This window comes from Lissotriton helveticus, chromosome 11 (genome assembly GCF_964261635.1).
Source record: "Lissotriton helveticus chromosome 11, aLisHel1.1, whole genome shotgun sequence".
NCBI classification, from domain to species: Eukaryota; Metazoa; Chordata; class Amphibia; order Caudata; family Salamandridae; genus Lissotriton; species Lissotriton helveticus.
Window position 1 is genome coordinate 563892129 of NC_136072.1, and position 24230 is coordinate 563916358.

A 24230-nucleotide genomic window follows, 5' to 3' on the forward strand; every position below is an offset into this window, starting at 1 on the left:
AAGGAACAGCAGAACGCTGTTCCTGAGAGGACACACCTCGTCCTCTACCTCTAGATCCTGACTGAGATTTTCCACGTCCTCGTGGAGCAGACATCCCATGATTACGCTGTAATAAAACCGGACAACCATTCTTGAAATGTCCCTCTTCTCTGCAGTATGCACATTGATTAGGACCCAACAGAAGACGTGGCGTGAAATAATCAGGTTTCTGAAACACTTTCTGAAACTGTGGGGGTTGAGAAAGCTGAGGCTGTGCAGAACGCGGAGGATAAGCTTGCTGTAAAAGAACCTTTGTTTTCAAATCTTTTTTCTTCTTCTCTTGTTTCTCTTTCTCACCTTATCTCTATTCTCATAATATTGTGCAGTAGCCAGTATTTTAGCAGGGGAAGAGACCGCCCATGCACTTTCAGAACTCTTCAATTTATTTGACAATTCGGGGAGTAAATTGTATACAAACTTATCCACAAACAACCGCTGGCCACCCTCTGTACCCAAATCCTGACTACTATGGTCGATAAACGTTTCTTCAAAACGGGTGAAGAAATCCGAAACGCTCTCATATTTCTTTTGCTTGCACGCGGCTAGCTTATCCCAATTAACTCGCACCGCGGGCATCATAGTTTTCATTAATTCAATTATTCTGCCTGGTAGGGCCGTAATCAAATCATCGGGTTTCGCACCACCCACTTGGCCTGCATCAGCGGCTCTAATAGCAGCCCAATCACCACCTAATTCAGCATTGTGATTTTCTCTACAAATCCGTGCCCATAGTGCTTGTGGAACAACATTCCCAAACAACATATCAATATCGGCCAAATTCATAATACAGGCGTCAACTGTTTGGGACAATTCCCAATAATATCCAGCCGGATTTTTACCCGGATCTGGAAGAGTTTGTTTAAGTGCCAATACTTCAGACCTCTTCCAGGGTTCGTGGACCCTTATACACTGAAAATGAGCAGGGACAGCAGGCGGACCAACCACCGCGTCCCTCCATACCGGGGGAACTTCACGCATCGGATAGTTCTTAATGCCTTTGGTTTTGGCAGGACCAGTCTCGGAAAGGGATAGAGACAAAAACATTGTTCGAAACGCAATGAGTGCATTCACCGCGTCTTCGACTCGTGGCCCTACGAGAAAACCTTTATCAAAGTCAGCTTGCAGCTTCAATAACTCAGAGGGGACTGTATCTAACCCCATATACTCCCAACCTTTAATAAGAGTCTGACACATGACATTAAAAACGTATCTCTGTGTGGGCTCTACCCATTGATGAAAAGAACTCATAATGTCTTCTGTACTATATTCTAATCCTCTCTCAATCCATTTACGAGCGAGGGAACCCAAAACTACTTTCTCGTCCAGAAGAGGAAGTTGACAACGGGATTGTCGTCTAGAAAAAGCCGGAGACAGATTTAAAGATCCGAGAAGAGGAGAAAAGTAATTTGAGACAGCATCAGCTAATCTCCTGTGCGACGTAGGGGAGTCCCTCGAAAGAATGGGAGGTAATACAGATGCAGAAGGTAATGGAGACTGAAATGTAGACGTCTGAGGAACAAAAGTGGGATTTGGTAGAGGTGAGGGCTGAATCGTAGGCTTGGAAGACGGAGCAGAAACAGGCAGGGAAGCATTAACGGGCTGAACCTGTTGCTGAATAATCGGCAAGTGAGCAACCACTGGTTGAGCAATAGGAGGGGGCAACAAAGGTGCAGTAGGATTTTGAGCATAGGGCGGAGGCGAATTCAATAAACAAGACATCAGGGAATCTTCTTCTAATTCCTTATTTTTAACTGAAGGGGAAGTGGGCAACACCGGATAGCATCTATCTATCGCCATGCGATGCTGTCTTTCTGATATTTCATTCGCACCATCTGGTTTTTATTCTTAAACTGTTGAGCGGCCTCTATAATGGACATATTCTGTGCTTTCTTATCCTTTTTCGTTTGCTTAATTTCTTTCTGTTTGGCTTCTTTACGCCAGAGGCGGAACGAGTCAAACATTGCCGGCTGGGCTTTTTGGTTAAACAGGATCGTTTCCAAATGATCTAGTATAGCGGAGTCAAAACTACCATTTGGGGGCCATCTCAAAACTCCACTATGTTTCGTGTATCGGACCGATGTCTCATTAAAAGTAATGGCACCAATACCATGTTTAGAATAGAGCTCATAAGTGGGAGTTCCAACTGGAGGAATCGGACATGAATCCTCCAACTGGGAATCCCTCGTACAACCTAAAGAACAAATTCTTTTGAACTTACTTAACCCAGGCATCGTTACCTCTCTAGGCTATTACAAAGAACAAGGGGTATAGATCAATAAGAAACAGTACAAACGCACTTACCCCTTGGCTTCAGTTATTGCAATGACTGAATCAAAAAACCCCAAAACAAAGCAAAGCAAAGAATTGTGGGAGCGACCCACGAAATACTTAACTAAGAATCGTCCTACATCAGCGAAGGTCCGTCTATCATTTTGCTTTACCAAACATCATCAGAAGGGTCCAAGGCAGGGCGACAGTCAGGGCAGCAGTCTTCAGTAGCCGTCGGAAAGGAGTAGCCGCGCTGTCAAAGACCTTCGGTCCACTTACGACATACAGGGGTCGATCACGTGGTGCGCGTCCTCCAGAATTTTCTTGCGGGGCTCCTCACGACCCTCTGGCTTAACCGCTACCTCTGAAGTCGCCCCATGTTGGGCGCCAGTTGGAGAACCGCAGCCTTAATGCCCGGTGGCGCAGGGTACGCCTAAAATCCCCAGGATTCACCTGCCTTGTCAAATACAGAGACACGGACTCTTCATCTGGCGTAGAAGATGATATTTATTAGCTGCAGCTAGTACAGTGGTTTTAGAAGTCGTCAGTACAACGAGGTTCAAAAGAGACTGCCACTTAACTCCGTGGCGCACAGGTTTATATATGGTACAATACAATGCAAAATGCAGTCATACGAGAGCAAGAGACATAAACAAACGTTGTAAACAATGCTTTAAGCTCAAAGTAACTCAAGTTTCCCGGTTGCATTTGTTACTCGACCCCTTAAGTAAATTATCGAGTGAATCTACACAATCAGATTTACAAGTAGAGAAAACACAGCTGTATGTGTTAGAGAAACAGTCATGAAACAGTAGAATACATGGGACATGTAGCGAAGGACAGCAGATAAGATAACTTGAAAGAAAGAATGGTTTGAGCCAACAAATAGCCCAGACGGGGATCAATCAGCTCAGACAGGAATTAGTGTACTCGGCCAGACCCTGACACTCGTCAGTAAACATAAGCAGAAAAGAAGCCACCTGACACGTGAAGGCAGAAACGGCAAAAACATGGCGTTCGCCGCGCTGCCTGAGTGAGGGCAACATAAAATGGCGGCGATTACAAAATGGAGGCTGAACACGAACAAATTCATAATTTTACTGAACCTCAGATGATGTGACTGTTGAGGTATGCTGGGCCCGTGTCATGTAGTGCCGTGAAAGTGTGGGTGAGGAGTTGAAATTATACTTGTTTGTCTATGGGGAGCCATTGGAGATCCTTCAGGAGTAGGGTGATATGAATGCAGCATGGAAGGTTGAGAGTGATTAATTTGAAAATCTTCCACAGCATCTTCAGGATATGCAAACATGAGGTAGTGATGGCGTTGACAAGGGCTGTCCTGTAGAGTTTGTTGTTGATGAAGATCACTAGGTTCCTGGTGTGGGTGGTGGCAAGGGGGCCTGTCGGTCCTAGCTCAATTGGCCACCAGGAAAAGTTCCACAGTGAAGTGGTCTTACTGAAGATCACAAGTCTTGTCGGTGTTCAGCTTCAGATGATTCGTCTTCATCCAGTGGCAAATTTCAGTCATGCAGGCATTGAACTTGACCCGGGTACTGAGTATCTTGCCTGTGAAAGAGAGAATGAGTTGTGTATCATTGGTTTATGAGAAAATGTTGATGTCACAAAAGAAGATGATACTGGCTAAAGGGATCATGTATGCGTTGAAGGAGGTTGACCCAAATAGGTGGGTGTGAAAGTTAAATATGCAATGGTACTAATGGGTTACTTCTTCAAATGGTTGGAAGTTGAATGTAATCAAAGCTGTAAATGTGATCAGCCTTTGTGAAGAAATATTTAGGAAGGAAAGGTGTCCAGAAATTATGATTTCTGATAATGGACCTTAATTTGTAGTGGAAAATGACATCAAAAACATTTTGTGAAGTAATAGAACCACATCACATTCAGTCACGGGGGGCACAACTCTTTTTGTGTAATGGAAGAGTGTCTTGCACGACTGCCACACCTGCTTGAATGGAAAGACTGAGTGGGATGGAACTGGACAAAAAGGTGATTGGTGAAAATGTTAATTGTTCTAAGACTCGCTATGTAAGTATTACATTGATAGATTGGTTAGAAAGGTTCTGGGTTACAACAAAGGGGGATTGGGAGGACGAGAACAGGAACAAGTAGTAGGAAGGGTTTGTATAAAAGGTCAAAGCTCAAGGAAATGATTGATGTCAAAGGAAACACTGTGAGGCCAAGTTTGGTAAAAAGTGAAACATAAGAAATGTGACAAAATGCAGTCATCTGGAAAAGCAATTATGGAAGGAAGGTTTAAATCCATTGGAGACATCAAGTGTGGAGCAAAAGTCTTAGCAAGCCAAGAGAAGGCCAAGGAAGCTTGACCCTTACGTAAGTAACCTGAATTGTACAGTACTGCTTCCCCACAAACCAATGCTCTAATTGTGAACATGATATCTTGTTCTAGAGGAAGCATATTGTTAAATTGTTTCTCTTTCCTTTTATTATTCTATGTATCGTATTGTGTTTCTTAGATTTATTAACTTATTGAAATGCAAGAATTATAATTTAAATGTTAGGAAGGGGAGTGTATTATATTCTGTTACATGCTCTGAATCCTTGGGATTTCATAGATAACTAGGGGATTTGCAGCTGGGGTTTGCCTGTATATTTCTGTATTTTATTAAAATAATGTAATCAGTACTTTCCAAGGGAATTGTCTTTTAAAAAAGTACAGAGCTGGTAACTTCAGAAAAGGAAGGGAGAGAAACACACTGCACATCTGATGTAGTCTTAGGTGTGATTGAGCAGAGAAGAATGGAAGGGAGCGAGCCAGCAGCAGAGTTTAAATGAAAGAGACAATGTCATAGCTGGAGAGATTTATTTGATTTTACGATTCCTAAAGTGCACGAATGCTCTAGGCATCTTGGCATTAGCATTCACCTTATTCCTGACCTGTAAGCAACAAACTGGGGTGGGGTGCATGTGGAGCAGGAGAAGAAAAACTAGAGGGATAGGGAGAGCAACCAATATTTCAGTTTTCTCCAGAAGCTTGCTAAATTGGCTTGACATTTAACATGCATAGGCAGTCTGTTCCACAGTTGACAGGTGGAGTGAGCAAAGCTTCTAACCCCCAACAAAGCTTTCTTGGTTTTGGGAAAATTACTGATTTGGAGACTGCAGATCGCAACAGTCTGTCTGGGGTGTACCATATAATTTTCCGTTTCAAGTAATCTGGTCTGATATCATGCAGGTGTTTTGTGTGCCAAACATAGAACCGCGAAGGGCACTCTTTTTTTAACTGGAGCCAATGAAGCTACGGTAGGGCAGCTGAGACAGATCTTTATTTTAATATCTTCTTTAACAGATGACCGGCTCCATTCTACAACATCTAGAGCTTGTTTAAACATCATTGTGAAATGCAGAGATAAAGGGCAATACAGTAATCCAATCTGGATGATAACAATGCCAACCAATTTCTGTAAATCGAAAGGAGTTAAAAGCAAACGTTTCCTCAATGTTCTCAACAAAAAGAAGCAAGATAAGGTTAGTTTATTAATCTGATCCCTAAAAGTCAGTTCATCATCAAAAATTATCCTGAGGAGGGAGGAGCCGCGACAGCGACCAAGATGGCTGCTTAAAGCTCGGCCCCGGCCGACCCCTTCCACCTAGCTCGCCATCCTGCTATTAATCCTGTCCCCCGACCCGTCCGCGGGTGGGGGAACCTGAGCGGCATCGGTGGAGACAATTTCGGTTCTCCTGGGGGCCCCGGTGACTGCGCCGCATCGACCGGCAGTTTGTGGCCTGCGGTGTTGGGAAGCCGGGGCCTCGAGTTCCTGCGGCCCCCGGCCGCGGGTCAACAACAGCGGCCACCGGGAGGGTCCCGAGTCGGCCGAGTGGAGGTCGCGGGGGCCGCGGGCTGCTTTGCCCCCTGTGTTCAAGATTTGGCAGTGGGCCCCCCCTGGACTTGGGGGGTGCCTGAATACGGGGCCTTTGTGGTCTGGCCTGCTGCTTCGTGACCCGGAGCGCCCTTGCTGGGTGATGCGGCCGCTTCCCCCGCCGGCTCTCTGACGCCTGGTGCCCGGCTTGAATCGGCATGGTGGCCTGTCCTGGTGGCCCCCGAAGAGGCCTTATTGTGGTGCCCTGCCCGGAATAAGGAGTGGCTGCACTGGGGAAGATCGGTCCTCCCATAGGAAAGAGGGATTGCTGCTGGGGACGGAGATTCTGTGTGGTGCCACTCTGCTGCATTGCTGGTGCCTTGCCCTTGGTGCAGCTTTGGCTGTATTACTCTCTGGGTAGCCCCCGGCGGAGGCCCAATGCGACGACCTGCCCGGATATCGCGGTGGCAGCCGTTGAAGTCGGTCGGTTCCCCCATCGGGAACCTTGGGGGTGCTTTCTTGCTTTTGTGGATTAGGCTGGGTCCGTGTGACTGTAGCGCTGCCCGGATTTGGTGCATTCTCATGGCCTGCTTGGCCCGCTCTCTGGACGTTCCCCCCTTTTCCCGGATGGGTGCGCTGGAGTCGTGAAGAGTACTGTGCGGGCCTGAGGGGGTACCTTGTCGTTGTGACTGCGTTGGGGCCGGACCTGGACTTTGTTTGCAGCGACCTGGGTTTGAGTGGCGGCCCACACGTTTTGCGATTGGCCCCTGTGGGCTGGCAGTTAACCCCCACTGGTCATTCCTGTGGACAGTGGTGGAGACCCTTGGGGGACATTATGGCGACGAAGACGGATTCAGAGATGCAGGCGCCCAAGACCACCAGGGGTGCCAGGCAGGTACAGTCTAACAAGCTGTATCGATACACTATGCCCAAAGGGTTCCCTCTTGAGTCTAGGAAGGGTCCAGGCGGAGGCTCTGACGACCACCCCGTGGAAGAAGAGCCGTCCTTATGTGACCTTATGGCGGCCATCACTGGAGTCTGGACGTCCCTTGGTCAGAAGATGGAGACTCTTGACACCAAATTGGATACTGTCTCGATAGAAATGGGGCTGATTCGGGTGGACCGCTCAAAGGTGAACGAGAAAGTCAAGTCGCTGGAAGTCAAAACAACAAGTCTCATTGACGACGTGAATCAGCTGCAGCAGGAGGTGCGTGACCTTAGGTCCTCGAGGGAGTATACGGACCGTCGGCTTGATGAGTATGAAGGGCGGGCCCGACGCAACAATGTCCGCATCCTGGGAGTCCCGGAGAAGGCGGAGGGGCAGGCAGCGGATCTATTAGTTGAGGACCTCATCCTTAATCATCTCAAACCAAGGGGCCTTAGTAAGTTCTTCACGGTGGAGCATGCCCACAGGGTGTCGGTCGGTAGGCCCCGAGTCGGGGCGAATCCTAGGCCGATTATTGTGCGAGTTCTTCATTTTCGTGACCGAGACGCTATCCTGCAGGCGGCCAGAGCTGCAGACCCTCTGGAATATGAGAATGCTACACTTCTGTTCTTCCCAGACTTCACTCAGGCGGTCCAGAAACAAAGGCAGCGGTTTATGTCGATCAAGAAGAAGCTGAGGGACAAGGACATGACGTACGCAATGATGTTTCCAGCCCGCCTACGCGTGGAATCGGATGGAAAGACATGGTTTTTCGATAATCCTGAAGTAGCAGCGGATTGGCTTGATACCATCTCACGACCGGACCAGGAGTCCCGTGAACAAGGAGATGCTGAGGAACAATGACATTGCGGAGCATGAGGCCAACAAGGGGTTATTGATTATTGTTTTGGGGATTGTCTCAGTGGGTGCCAATGTTAGGATTGCCAGCTGATTGGTGTTTATCTGTTTTTTGAGTGATTTAATGATTCATGTATATCCACAGAGTTTGGTGGGGGGGGGGGAGCGAGTATGTCCTCCTCCAGGGGTCTAACTTTTAGTTAGTTAGATCAGTTAAGTTGCAGGGCGACAGGCACGCTGCAAGTTGGGGACGAGCGAAAGCCGTGAGCAGGGGTGCAGGGTGGAGGGAGGTTTTGGGTGAGGGGGGTCTGGTTGTTCTTTTGTTGTGTTTATTGTGTTTTTTGTTAGTTTTAGCAAGGGCATCGAGTATCGGGGTATTCTATTGAAAGCTAACATGTTTAAGTTGCAGGGTGCTGAGGATGACCACTTCCTTTTCATTTGGGATGATGGGGGGTAGGGATCTAAGGGTTTTGAGCTGGAATGTAAATGGGTTAGGGGATAAAATCAAGCGCAGTGTGGTGCTTCAGTACCTCAAGCGTCATGCTCCTGATGTGGTTTTACGCCAGAAAACGCATTTAGTTGGGAACACATGTAGGGCGTTGCACAGAATGGGATATAAGTTAGTGGGTCATGCAGGGTTTACCTCGGGATCTGGGGAGTTGGAATCCTGATACGGAAGGCGCTCCCGTTGATGATAGATTCAGTAATTGAGGATGATAGAGGCAGATATATTGAGGTTACGGGTCGTTGGGAGGGGCACACCCTCTCATTGTTGTCGGTCTACGTTCCCCCTGGTATGCAGGTCACAACCTTTTCTGACTAGGGGAAACTGCTCCTTGATCTCCCAGAGGGACTGACGTTTTTGGGAGGAGACTTTAATGCAGTGGTATCTGGAGCCATGGATAGATATCCCCCGCGGGATGCAGTGCGAGCTCAGAGGTGGTTGCCCGATTTTCTAGACGCTATGGGGTTGGTGGATGGCTGGAGATTGCTTCACCTGGACCAAAAACAGTACACTTTTCATTCTGGTGCCCATGGTAGTCTTTCTCATCTGGACTACTGTCTGGTGCAAGCGACCCAGGCAATCCACATTGCAGATGCAACACACCTCGCTAGGGGCATAGCTGACCACTCTCCGCTCTGGCTTTGATTTTGCATTAATTTGGGTTCGGGAGGCAGAGTGGCCCCCATTAATCCATGGCATGTACGCAACCCTAAGATCCGGAACGCGCTGATCAAAGCTTTGGATCAGTATTTTTTGGAGAATATTGGGTCTGTTACCTCGGTCTCCCTTTGGGAAGCCTTCAAGATGGTTATCAGAGGCCAGGCTCTCTCAGTTATAGTGGGGGAAAAAAAAGAAAGGAATAAAACTGTCGTCGACGCAGAGGCTGAAATAGCGCACCTTCAGGTGGGACTGGAGGAGGAGGTGACTCGGTCTGAACTGCATGTTCTGAAGCCTAAGCAGCTTGAGTATAGATCAATAGTTACGGACACAGCCAGAGCCCAGAGTAGAGAGCAGCAGGGTAGATTGTATGATGTCGGAGATAAAGCAGGGAAACTTATTGCCTGGTTGGATAAGAAAGATAGGGCAGACCGGGTCGTTCTGGAAATTGTGACTGCGGAGGGCATGCCACTCACGGACCCACAGAGTATAGTGGACAGTTTTGCTAATTATTTTCAGATGGTGTACACATCAGTATCGGATCTGCCGGAGGAAGACTCTCACCTGCTTCTGCGGGACTTGAGGTTGCCGTGCTTGTCGAGTGAGGACCGAGATCTCATGGACGCCGCTTTCACGGCCGATGAGGTGGCTCTGGCGGTGCGCTCATTGAATGCGGGTAAGGCGTTGGGACCCAACGGGCTCCCGATTGAGCTTTACAAGTTACGGCCAGATGTAAATGTAAATGTATGTGTCTTGTAAAGCCCACTGCTGCCCTGAGGCGTCGTGGCGCTGTAGACCGCTGGGGAACCCGTCCTGGCTATCCCTGTGAGATGGTCCCTACTGGGTATCTCCAAGGTGAAACCAGGCATCCCCGGCGAATGTGGGGGGCCGTTGTAGAGATTAAGCAAGCTAATGCCCAGAGTTGCCGAGTGTGATCCCTGGTTAGAGTAGGCACCGAGGCGAGAATTATCGAGTCCGCTGACCCTGGTCCACGACCCTGCCGCGTCGGGAATTGAACCCTGGTCCCCGGCCGTTGTCTGCTTCCGGGCCTGCCGTATCTAACCAGTGAGCCACACCACTCCACTCCACAGATAAGATCTCGTCTTACCTGCGGGACATGTTTGTGGAGGCCAGGGAGACGGGGATATTGCCCTATGATCAGAGGATTGCTTCTATCGTAGTTATACACAAGGAGGGCAATCCGAAATCGAATTGTGCCTCGTACAGGCCAATTTCATTGTTGAATGCAGAGCGTAAAATACTTGCTAAACTCCTCTCCAATAGATTGCTAAAGGTGATCAGCGGGCTGATACACCCGGATCCATCGGGCTTTATTCCTCACAGAAACACAGCTTAAACCTGTGCAGGCTGCATGGCGTAATAGCCAGGGCCCATACCCTAAGAGAGCCGGCCATAATAGCGTCACTTGACACAACCATGGCCTTTGACATGGTGGAATGGCCATATTTGTGGGCAGTTCTGGCTAAATTTGACTTTGGCCCTGAGTTCATTCGTTGGGTGCGCCTGCTATACACCGAACCACTAGCTCAAGTGGTGGTAAACAACCGGGTCTCAGCGCCATTTTGTCTTGGGCGGGGCACTCGACAGGGTTTTCCCCTCTCTCCACTTTTATTCTCACTGGCCCTTGAGCCTCTGGCGGCCTGGATCCGCTGGGAGCCCTCGATTCGAGGTATCCGATGGTCTTCACAGTGGGAAGACCGGATCTCGCTATATGCGGTCGATATTCTCCTTTATTTGACTTCACCTAGGAAGTCCCTAATTGTAGTATGTGACGTGTTGGCCTCTTTTGGCAGGAATTCGGGGCTGTCGATAAACTGGGGGAAGTCACTTTTGTTTGTCCTCTGCGGGGAAGCTCTGGTTCCCCCGCGAAATTGTCCTATCCAAATCGCCACAGAATGGTTCAAGTATCTTGGGCTCTTCATCTCATTGGACTCTACAATCCGTTACACCAGGAACCTCCTTCCCCCTTTACTCCGACTGAGGGCTGACTCAATTGGTTGGAAGAAGCTCCCTCTATCCCTATTGGGGCGTGCAACCCTTTTTAAAATGATGGCTCTGCCCCGCTTCCTTTATGCACTTCAAAACACGTTAGATGTGGTTCCGGCTAGTTATTTTCGAGAGGTGGAAGGGTTGCAGCATAGTCTGTTATGGGAGGGAAGGCCCCGTATTGCCGTAGCCAAACTGACGCTCCCTTGGTATGATGGGGGAATCGCCCTCCCCGATATCAAACGTTACTATTGGGCTTCACAGCTGGCGGCCATCAATCATGGGACTTATGGGCCCGTATCGGACCCTGGTTACGCGATGGACAGGTGGCTTCTCCCTGGAGGTAATTACAATAGGGCACTATATAACAGGTCTCTGATTGCGAATTTGATGGGACCTACCAAACATGCGGTGCGGATTTGGCATGATGCCACAAATTCATTGGGATGGAGGGATTGATTTACGATGGCTACCCCACTATTTGCGTCGGGAAACTTAGGCAAGCTTAGGCATACAAAAGGGTTCGATAAGTGGGACTTGATTGGGATCTCGACCATTGGGGATATCTGGGTGAAGGGGAGGATTAAAACGTTTGAAGAACTACAGACGGAATTTGAGCTGGGGAAATCCGAGTATTTCCGATATGCACAAGTCACCCATGCGCTGAAGGCAGCTCTACTAGAGGGGACGGACCTGCCTGAGACTTCGCCCATAGAAGACAAGATTTTGGATGGTCATATGCCAGAGATGACTATCTCCCTGATTTACAAAAAAATTATTAATCATAGGGCAGATCTTCTTGAGGAGGTGAGGGATAAATGGATGCGAGATGATATTGAAATAGATGATGGGGATTGGCAGTCAGTCGTATCATCTCCGAAGGAGGTCATGATCCCAGCAAGCTCAAGGCTTGTTCAGCTAAAAATATTACATAGGGTGTATGTCACTGGACCCCGACTGGTTCGGATGGGGCTATCTGAAACGGATTTGTGCAGAAGAGGGTGTGGTCTTGTTGGTAAGTTCCTCCATGTCTTCTGGGAATGTTGATATATAGTTGAATATTGGAATGAGATACACAACACGATGAGTGGGGTCTTGGGGATCACTGTGTGGCCGGAGGCTAGGAGAAGCCTCCTCAATATTTGGGAGCCGACGGATCTAAATGTGGCCCAGACTAAGTGGGCGACCTTGGGTGCCATGATCGCAAAGCGTAATATGTGGGGATCCGAGAGGCCACCTACTCTCGAGGGTTGGAAAGAGGATATGGACTGGTGCATGTTCCGTGAAAAGACTGTCTTTGTAGCAAGGGGTCGACCATGTAAATGGTCTTCAGTGTGGGGTCTGTGGAATCGATACAGGGGAGATATTTGTGTACCACCTGCCAACTCTAACTTTGAAGTTCCGGGTTCCCCCTGATCTCACTGTACTCATCCTCGACCCTTGTTCACCCCCCCTCCTATTCGTATTCTCCTGTTTTAAATGATGTAATATGGAAAAGTGTCTCCTCTGTATGATGCCTTTTACTTTATGATGCTTTGTTTTAATAAAAAAGAAATATTTAAAAAAATGAATGCACAGCCAGGAGGAACATAAAGTCAGGATTTCAAATGAAAAAAAAATAATTACCCTGAGGTTCCTGACTTTTGATACTGGTAAGTCAGTCAGTTAGGCTTTATTTCGATATGGTACATATCTTAAAAAGCATTACAAATAGATAAAAACAGTTTAAAAAAGCCAATGCGTAAATAAAAGGCATACAATTCATATTACAACTGACTGACTCTATCCTGGTCTCACAGAAGGGGCAGAAGGGAATTGTCTGTGCCGGGACCTTCCACCTGGCGGTCAGATTCCCAACTGGGAGTAGGCCTACCCTAAATTTAAAATATAGCGCCCTGTCCCAGGGTTTTAGAATGATATCCAGATATGGCTCGCAGAAATGCACCTCCTTGACCAAGAGGAAATCCATAGTGGACCTACACAAATTAGTGTTACTATTTCTGCCATCAAACACCCAACTCCAGTATAACTTCTTCAAAGCTGGCTTGGACGGGGCAGTTCTGGTAGTCCAAGCATCTTCGAGGCCCAGGTCTGCAAGAAGGAGCTTGACTTCCCTTAACCAGCGGATCTTAGACCAGCCAGGCATTGAAAGAACTTCTTTCAGACCTTCCGCATAGCTGGACATTTCCGGGACTCTCCAAATACATGCCCACAAAAGAAGAGGGCACAACCTCGCCTGGTCACTAATAGGCCGAGTACCCATACCTAGAAGCAGTGGTAGAGTTGGCGTACTATAGGGGAGTCCCATTAAGTCCTTGTGGAATTTGTTTTCTGACCGGGACAACTGGTCCACATTCTCCACACCCCAGAGTTCCGCCCCATAAGGAGCTGCACTGACACCTCTTGCCCTATAGATGTCAAGTACCGGTGCAATGGGTTTGAGGGTTGAGGCACGCTGTTCGTTAAGGAGGGTCCCCACCACCCTCTTGTGGGTCAGCAGCATCTTTTGGTGATGACATTTCCAACTCATGGAGTCGCAGAGACGAATACCGAGGTAATCGAACTCCTTAACCCTCTCGAGTGGAACTGAGTCAAGGGTAGGTGGTTTGACGGTCTTCTTCGGGGGGTTTAGGACTAGGTACTTGGTCTTCCCTGTGTTGATAACTAGTCCTCTAGAATCACAAAAGGACTTAAAGCTAGTTAGGAGATTCTGCAGGCCTGCTGGAGTTTTGGAGATCAGGAGGGTATCATCTGCAAATAGGAGGGTAGGTATTCTTCTGCCAGCCAGGGATGGTGCGTCTGCAGGGTGTTGTAGCAGGTGCTCCACCACTCCGTTGACGTACAAAGAAAAGAGAGTGGGGGCTAGCACACATCCCTGGCGGACCCCTCTATTTACAGGAATACGTGATGTTTTTTGGCCCTGGTTACCCCACCTGATCTGTGCAAAGTTGTCAGCATGCAGCTTTATCAGCATGCTTAATAGGTATGGGGGAATTCCCAGTGCATCGAGCACACTCCAGAGTTGGCTACATGGGACCAGGTCAAAGGCAGTCCGTAGATCTATAAATGCTAGGTACAGACTGCCTTTGCCCAGTAGAACAACTTTCCAATAAAGCATCATAAGCCGAAATGATTGCTCTATTGTCCCCATACCTGGTCTGAAGCCCGCCTGGTAGTCAGACAGGATATGCTTCTCCTCTACCCACTGCAAGATCCTTCCTAAAACCACTTTGCCTGCTACCTTCTGTGTGGAGTCCAGGAGGCTTATAGGACGATAATTAGCTGGCTCCTCCCGGCTCCCTTTCTTGAAAATTGGGACGACCACTGCGCCCTTCCATGAATCCGGGAGAGCTGCACCAGCCAAGCCAGCATTCAGTAAGGAAGCAATAAGTCTCCCCCACTCATCTGGATTGATGCGGAGCAGGTCCCCCGGTAGACCGTCAGGGCCCGCTGCCTTGTTGGGGACAAGACGTTTAATCGCCTCCACCACTTCCTTGGATGTGAACAGGAGTTCCTCATTAGGCTCAATGCAATTTGTGGGGGAATATTCAGTCGGGGTTACCTCAGTGCCCAAAGCCATAGTGTAGAGCTGGGAGAAGTGATCAAACCATACGCCTTCCGTTATATTGCATGTTATAAGCGAGTCCACAGGTTTGACCCTAGCTCTTATTAAGTCCCAGAATCCCTTCGAGTTCTTCTTTGAACTTGCCACCTTAAGGTCATACCAAAACTGATTCTCATGTTCAGCCTTGGCCTTAGATATTGCCCTTCTGTAATTACTCCTTGCAATACTAATCAGACCTACATCCTTGGCTTTCACCGCCTTAATTAGATCACTTTTGGCAGCGCGACAGGCAGGGGAGAACCAGCCCGCAGTACCCTTGGGTCCACCTCTTGCGTTGCCCCTTATGCCTACAGGATGAACTAGGAATAGTTCGCTTAAGGCGTTGGTGGTTTGGGCAAACAAAGCGGGAACCTCGTGCACACTGAGAGCGGGGGAGTCTAAGCGGGGCATGATGTTAGACATTATCGATTTTATTTCCAGGATCTTCCCCTCATTGACAGCAATCGTGTTCCATTTCAGGCGCCTACCACAGTTAGAGGGAAATACTTCGGGTGTTGTTCTCCAGACATGTGGGAGTGGAGCTGTAATCACTCCCGCCCATAGAGGGGACAGGGACAGAGATAGAGGATTGTGGTCGCTGTCAGTAGACGGTAAGACCACCATATCTAACAAGTGGGCCCAAAGTCTATAATTCAAGAGAATGAAGTAAATTCGTGAGGAATGACCTACTCTATTAAACGTATGCGCCCCATTAGGATCTGAGTTTGATCTGCCATTGGTTGCCCTAAGACCATGTTCCAGACAAAGGGCATTGAAATCAATGGCGCTTTGTGTCCAGCTTCTAATTGGGGGTAATGTGAGGGGGGGAATACCTCTCCTTGCATCGTCCTCCCGGGTACCCAATATATCCTCCATAGCAAGGGGTTCAAATGTGCAATTTAAGTCCCCAGCCAGTATAACAAGGGAGTCAGCACCACTAGATCTAAGTTCCTCATTAATGCCCGTGAGGGACAGTATGGATGTGCCACCCCTTGAGCCTCTGACATATATATTAAAGACTTCAAGCCCCCTACCCCCACGAGGCCCTCTCACTTTTATTCTCTGCAAATCTGGCGATTTAGTGGCTATACATCTAATAGAGAATCCCCGGGAAATACTTGCCCAAATTAGTAGACCACCAGAGGGGCGGCCCTTCCCACCAGGCGATTGTGTTGCGGAAACAAAGTAGGCAGTATAACCCACCTTGTGGCATGGTTCCAGGCACCAGGTTTCCTGAAACAAGCAAATCCCGAAAGATTCAACAAATGAATTCTATTCAGGTATGCCTGTATTTCGTGCAAGACCCGCTATATTCCAGCTAACCACCTTTAGGGCTACGTCGCCAGCTCCTCCCCGCCCTAGCGCTAATTCGCTCACAAGGGCGTCATGTACAATGCTAGGGACCTCCTCCGGGACCAAGGATAAAACTTCTTCCCCAGGCACCTCTAGGGGAGGTCGTGCAAGCTCAAGGTCTACAGCACCCTCCACAGACAGATGATCCACAGACATAACGGGAGCAAAAGGAGTGCAAGTAAGAGGCCTCAGCAGATCCCCACTAAAGGTTGGACTGTTGCTTAGTTTCTCCCCAAATGCCTCTGCATGTTTCTCCCGTAAGGGGTAGCTAGCGCGTCAATAGGTATGCCGCAACCGACCCTGCGGCGGGAACGGGCTGTTACAAAATAGACTGAATTGGGAGAAATTACCACGAGCCAGCCTGCCGCCCCGATCCTCCCACATAAGTGTTCCGACTGGCCTAGCTGATAGATTTGGGGGATTGAAGAAGCTAAGGTCACATGTGCCTATTGCTCCACCACTACCTGTTGAGCTATGCTCCCTGATGGGAGAAGAACAAACATAACTAGCAACCCTTGGGTTCTCAAAGTTTACTATGATACAATCCCGCTTATATTTTTTAGTCTAGTGCCGATCCAGCCAACTCTCCTTACATAAATTACCCGTCCATCCCAGGTATCAGGCAAGGGTCTATTTTCTTTAAGCCAGAATAAGGTTTTATTCAGCAATTCCACGTAAGACTCTTGTTTGCCTGGACTAATTTCAGGCACCCCAGTTAATATTGCCACAAAAGGCTGGCAGTCGGGAGGTAGATTGGCATTTGGAACTATCCCCCCCTTGGGGCCCCTGCCTGACTGCAAGACATGGGCTGGTACTGGTTTAGCTATATTAGGGGTGGTACTCTCGGGGGCATTACTGGGGGCTGGAGTGTTAATACTTGCTCGTCCAGGAGTGCTATTAGCCCTGGGACATGTCGTCTTTTTAGCTGGAATGGTATTAGCCTTGGAAGACTTCGAGTTGACTGCGGCATTAGGTGCCAACGGCCCGGGCTTCTTCGCTGCCCCTGGGCGAGCTGCGGAGTTGGGAGCAGGGACAATCATTACCGCCACAGGTGCGGGACCGGCTATATTATTAGATGTAGGAGTACGACCTTGTGGGGCGATGGGAGTCTCCCTACTGTCCGGTCCTCCCCCAGACCCTTCCTCCCTAATTCTTAACTGCAACTTAATACATGATTTTAGGGAGAAGAAATTGTCTACGGTTGTCTGCTCTAGTTTATCCATCCGCTCTGACAGACCCTGGATTCTCTCTAATACAGGGAGAAGTAATACTTTCATCATTTTCTCCATATTTGCAATGGAAACAGAGTCTGAGGGTGAGGGCGGGGGAGAGGTCCCTACAAGATCGCTAATCTGGTTTATACAGACATTGGACACTGTCCCCCCTTAGCTCCCATCGAAGTGCTGATGTCCCATCCCACTACCTTTTGGGCACCACCTGGCCTAGTGCGTAACCCCCAGGATCTCTTGTATGGTTTAACCAATCTACCTTTCCGAGGGCTAGCCATTCTTTTTCGTTTGATTGGCACAGGATGTATTTGTGCCTGTACTACGAGTACAGGTTGAAGAGGTGTGTCCACGTGTGTAGGAGTTATAACCAAGGACGATGTAGGGGCAGTTGACTCACTATCCGGGGGGTCTGGGGCAGTATTACTTTCAGCTAGATAAGCTTCAGCCGTCAGACTCTCCAACCTATCTATACTTGCTCTTAGGGCGGCCAATGGGTCAAGAGGACGCGCTGGCGATGGCACCAGAGCTATCGGGCCCAGCGATGACCGTTTATCAACAAGGGGTCCACGAGAAATGCGCCGCTCTGTCATAGCGATCTCCTTTTCTATGACAGTAGCCACACGAGTGATAAACTTGTCCATGGTGCCAACCAAAACCCCATCCTCACCCATGCCCCCCTTCTCAAGTTTTTGCCCGATCGGGTTTCCATCGACATGACAGGGATGGCAGGGTATGGACACAGTACCTTCAATAAGACTCTTTGTCCTGGAACACTTGGAGAATAACAGGAGTTCAGGGATCCTTCGCAGCCAAAAGTCAGATTTCAGGGGGGTGGCCCAGCCCAGCTACGAACGGCCCCGGACGGCCACAAACGGCCCGCCCTTTGCCCGGGCTTCGCCCAGCGTCCCGCTCGCATCCCGCGTAGCGGAGTTATGCTCTAGTGAAATAGGACGTGTGACGGCAGGGGGCGGGGCTATCAGGGGGCGTTGACCAGCTGCTGCGGCCACGCAGGGACTCTTGCTCTTCCGAGTCCCTGGAACGGCCGCAGACGGCCCGCCCTTTGCCCGGGCTTCGCCCAGCGTCCCGCTCGCATCCCGCGTAGCGGAGTTATGCTCTAGTGAAATAGGACGTGTGACGGCAGGGGGCGGGGCTATCAGGGGGCGTTGACCAGCTGCTGCGGCCACGCAGGGACTCTTGGTCTTCCGAGTCCCTGGCACGCTCCACGCCTAAAGTCGATGGTCTTCCCCCTCAAGCGCCTGGTTCACGATAGCGCCTTCACAAACCCCGAAGCGGCACCCCTCTGCAGGAAGCACCAGGGTACAACCAAGGTCAGCAAGGATGTCCGTTGAGCAGAGCAGAGTAGGCGTCCCAGAGATGGCCAGGAAGGAAAACGTTTATCACACGTTTACCGGCAGGGGGGCGGGGCTATCAGGGGGCGTTGACCAGCTGCTGCGGCCACGCAGGGACTCTTGGTCTTCCGAGTCCCTGGAACACTCCGCGCCTGAAGCCGATGGTCTTCCCCCTCAAGCGCCTGGTTCACGATAGCGCCTTCACAAACCCCGAAGCGGCACCCGTGCAGCGGGTGCGGCGAGGTGCTGCGGCAACCCTCTGCAGCACCCTCTGCAGGAAGCACCAGGGTACAACAAAGGTCAGCAAGGATGTCCGTTGAGCAGAGCAGAGTAGGCGATACTGGTAAGGGGGAGGGGGCAAGGTCTGAGGCCACCAGGATTGAATCCGAAAGGAATGTGTTTCCTAGGAGGAGAACCTTTGTTTTTTTTAGTTTAGCTTTAGGCAATTGCCACTCATCTGGCTGACAAAAGAACACATGCATCTGTTGAATTGATCGGCAACCTCATCTACATTGCTTGAAATTGAGACGCCAATTTGAGTGTCATGAGCATAAGACACTGTGGCAAACCCAAAGTAACAAATCGGCTTAGCCAGGGGTGCTACATAAATATCCAAGAGCAATGGGCTCAGTTATGGCCTGTGGGGAACACCACAAGATGAGAGAGAATGTAAATGAGTTAAACTCTCCAAAGGCCACTGTCTGCTCTCTGTTTGTTAAAAATAAGGAGAGAAGGTCATGAGCTGATCAAACAATCACAATTCCTGCTAAACGCTCAAGAAGAACTACATGGCTCACATTGTCGAAGGCTGTGAAATAGTCCAAAAGGACCAACGCCACCCTCCCTCCCTCCAATGTCCATGATGTGTCCTATCTCCTCGGAGATTACGACCATAGACTAAGGCTAAAGACTATGACCAGAGCGGAGCTGATCAACGCATGAGGCAACAGAAGTAGTGAAAAGAGATTGAGGTGATCACAAGATGCGAATGAAGAGGGTGCAATGTTACAAAAGTGTTAAGAGAAAGCGAAGTGTCAGAGGTGGAACAAAAAATAGGCGATTAGGGAGGCGACAGAGTGGTGACCATAAGACGTGCGGACACGTGACGTGGGGGAGTTAGGAAAGTGGCAGAAGTGAACAGAGGTATGGTGCCAACAGAGAAAGTGGAGGAATAGATGATAGTGCAGAAAAAGAAGTAGAGAAACAAGGGGAGTGGGGCAAGTGGATAAACAACATAAATAGTGGGCGGGTGCAGTGCAGCAGCGGCTGGAAATGGCAGCTCCAGAGGTGACTAGAAGGAGGTGAGAATTGTGGTGAAAATTAGAAAAGAGACTGAGAAAAGTAGTGCCAATAGGAGAAGCAAGGGGGATAGGCTCCAGTGAAGAAAACAAAGTGGAGAAAATGAGTGGAGCAGAGGAAATGGTGGAACAGCAGTAGCGGTCGGCAGTAAGAGTTACTGCAGTGCGCAACAAAACGAATTTTGTTGCGCACTGCATCACCAAATGTGATGCAGTGCGCAACGAAATTCGTTTTATTTATTTAAATGTTTACTTACCTGTTAAACTCCGTAATCCATTCATTACTACCCCCACCCTGCCCCTCCCCCTGCCCACGTCACCGCCCTGCAGTAACTCCTACTGCCGTCCGCTACTGTGGAACAGTAGGTACTCCACAAACAGTGTGGATTGTAGGTGGCAGCAGTGGAGAGAGAGGGCGTACGAGTGAAATAAAGACAGAAAATAAGACAACAGCAGATTCAGTGTGGGCTGCCAGTGCGGGCCCAAGTGAGGCGCGCGCGCCTCTTGCAGGTGCGAGGTTATCGCAGTAAAGAGATGATTGATAGCAAGGAGCTCTCCATCTCGCTGTGGTCCACTGGCCCAGAAATCAGTCAGCGGTTCCTGATGAACTGCCTATTGCCCCATAATGTCAGTGTTTTAAGGCAGGTTATTGATGGCCCACCTTAAAACCTATTTCTTTTAATTACACTTGGGTTGAGGAGCGGAAGCGAGGCATCGCGGTGGGGGCCAAAATATACCCATAAACTAGGTGAAAAGGAAGTGTTTTTGAAGGATTGTTCCACAGGAGTACACACGCAATCACCTACTCGTGCGCCCTGCAATAAATGAGGAGCCAATCACTTTTTTAGACGGGTAAGAATTTACCCAGGAAAGGTCAAGCAAAACTGAAGCACCGGCACTACATTGTGTTGGCTAGGTGGGTTCCACTGGCATGATCAACCTTTTACAATACATCACATTGGACATAAACTGTTAATGTTCAGATGTGTTTCGGGAAAAGAAAAGCATTGAGACAACATGATAGAGGGTCTTCTGTATAATCAGAGCCGTTGTGATTATATAGCACTGAAGTTACAAATTATTGGGCAGGGTTTACTGAATTATGAATAAGTGTGAGTGTACCTTGCCTAATTTCATGTAATGTATTGACGCAGAATTCCCCCCAAATTCTGCGAGATCATGCAGAATTATGTGAGAAGAGAAATTCTGCATTTATCGATATTTTCTGAGTGCACAAATGACCCCGTCGTCCAAAATGGATGCAAGGATCATTGGGCCTCATTTATGAGAAATGACGCATCGCTGCGTGACATTCCTGATGCGTCATATGTAATGTATGACGCATCATGTCGCAAGGAGTTATAGATACGTCAGTATTTCTGATGTATCTGTAAGCGCAAAAGTGACGCATTGCTGGAGTGTGTCACAAAAGTGACGCAACTCCAGCAATGCGTCCTTTCACATGGGGCAAGCCCCATGTGAAAGGGCCTGCGTCAGTCTTACGCCTGCTGTGAGGCAGGCGCAAGATTTTGACGCAATGGCGTCCTAAAAGCGACGCAGTGAAATCACATAGATTTCACTGCGTAACTTCTACGACCCTTCCTTGCGTCAATACGCCCCCCTTGCATACATTATACCTGGCGCAGGTATAATGTGGCGCAGGGGTTTACAAAGTGACGCATCTAGGTAGATGCGTCACTTTGTAAATATAGCGCAACAAGGTGCATTTTTTACGCCACTGGTGTGTCACAAAAAGTGACGCACCGGCGGCGTAAAAGTGACGCAAGGCCTCATAAATGAGGCCCCTTGCATTTTGTGCTGCGAAATAGCTCCAGGGACAAGAAAACATGCCTAGAGAGCATGAGCAAGCAACTCCTCGATAAAGGTGCACTTGGGGTAAGATTTCCTCTTGACTTTCTCCTGGCATTTAGCACTATTTACTGAGTGCAAAAGCAGCCTTGCATACAAAATTGATGCATTTTGTGCTAAAATATAGCGCTAAATGCAACAGAACATAAATAGCGAGTGCGAATGACCGCTCATGCTCACTAAATGTGCTCTTGAAATTAGGATTTGTATCACAAATTACTTGAACAGTAGCTCCTTGTCAAAGAATAACATAGAATCACTGACATTTCTCCGGTGTAATTGAAATTCCACCCAGGCCTAATTATGAAGTGAGGCAAAGGCAAAGTATGGAGGGTAGAAAGACAAGTTATTCAACAAATGAACCTATCAAAGAAAACATAGAATGCAGCTATCTTAACATTTTAACACACTCTGAATACAGAAGGGAAGCAATGTTACAGAAAATGCACAAATTTAATTAAACCTTCATTAGGTCCTATCCAAAATGTTATTCACCATCAAATAATAATTTTATTTTACATGTAAGCACATCAGCAGTATTCAATTAACACTGTCTTCCTACAGCAGAACAAATCTATTGAATAGATCATATATAAGGTTGCACTCAGCAGAAAAGAAGCTTATATGTTCATTGGTTTTTTAAATAAGGTGCCTCTCTTTTATTCTGCATTTCCCAACAATGCCCTTGGAAACTCCTATTTTCATAGAGAAACTGTGCTTCAGAACAGTATTTTACAGAACATATTTATTATTCACATCCCTCATAAAGGGGACGTGTGGGATTCAAGATTTCAGACCTTAAAAATGAACTAACATATTTGGGATTCTACTAACCTCTGAGGACCTAATTAAGAGTTTGTCATATTGGGTGCCAAGTGATAAATGCATCTAAGTATTCAAGTTTTTTTCCTCCCTGAGGACAAAAGCAGTTTCCGCAGTCCATCAATCAGGGATGTTAACATCACTTGAACAAAACTGTAGCACTATTACAGTTTTTCTAATGTTGACCCTTTTGACGTGAATATTTCTTTGTTGAAATCGGCAAATGATGTAGCAAATTGTGGCTTGTCAGGTAATGGAGCTAATCTACATTTGCCCCAAATAAACTGCAGCCTCTGGGCTTGTAATTTCAGTTGTTCATTGTATTTGCATGTGGTATATTTCAGCACTCTCGACATAGGCTTAATTTAGACCGTCTTTTTAGTTCTGCTGCACACGAGCTGCTCCCATCTCCTCTAATCAGGCATATCAGAGCAATTACTTCCTTCTTATCAGACACAGACACAAAGGGGCAGATTTACAAGAACTGGCGCTTGTCAGCAGAGATGCGCCAGTTAATTTGCGTCACGCAAAGAAACCCTAGCGCCACCATGGATGCATCGCAGTTACAATGCGGCGCACTGTGGCGCAAGGATAGACAGATGCGTGACGCATCTTTTGGCATAAAGGCAGCGCATTGTTGGAGTCGTGTCACAAGCATGGCGCAACTCCAGTAGTGGTAAGGAATGCCTATTCTTATCTTGCTGTGTCACTCCTTACGCCTGCTTCAAGCAGGTGCATGGTTTTGACGCAGTGACATCGTAAAAGTGACTCAGTGAAATCTTATAGATTTCACTGCGTCACTTTTATGAGGCTTTTTTATGGCAGAATGCCCACCCTGCATAGATTATACCTGACACAGGTATAATATAGCGCAGTGCTTTACAACGTGACGCATCTCCCTAGATGCGTCTCATTGTAAATATGTTGCAATGTGGTGCATTGTTTAAGACGCCGCTGCGTCACAGAAATGACGCAACAGCGGCGTAAAGTTGACGCAAGGGGCTTGTAAATCTGCCCAAAGAGTAGAGATTTCAAAAGGCACACACATGTATACTGTCCTTAGGTGCGCCATAATGCTAAGAACACTTGGAGGCCCATACGCACTCTAGGCAAGATATTCTGTGATATTGATAAGTGCCTTGCAGCAGGTCCTTACCAAAAGGTACCAGAGCAAGTGCTATGCAAAATGTAATTTTCGAGACATAGCAGCAAAGGGACAAAGTGAGGCATGGCATAAGTGGTAGTCAACCTAGATGTGCCAGTATAAATGTGTTACTTTTACAAACTCTACCTCAAAAGAAATGTGTCGCGTCATCTCATGTCAGGTGACCCTGACTTGCAATTAGAACGCTCAAAGTGATGTCAGGGTTGTTGAAGCCAGCAGAAAGTGCAGTAGAGTGTGGGTTTCTCTGTTAAAACAGGACACAACTCAGCTTCTGGAGGCTTTGAGAAACGTTGTAAAGAGGAGCTACAGAAAAGATAGCAAGCACTGGCAAAGCCAATAGGTCTCAGCAATGCCTGAGCTATTGGCCTTATCAATGTGAATGCCATTTAGCCAAGTTGTCTAGCAGCACAAATGCTGTTCAGCTTGGCTGAAAGTTACTAAAA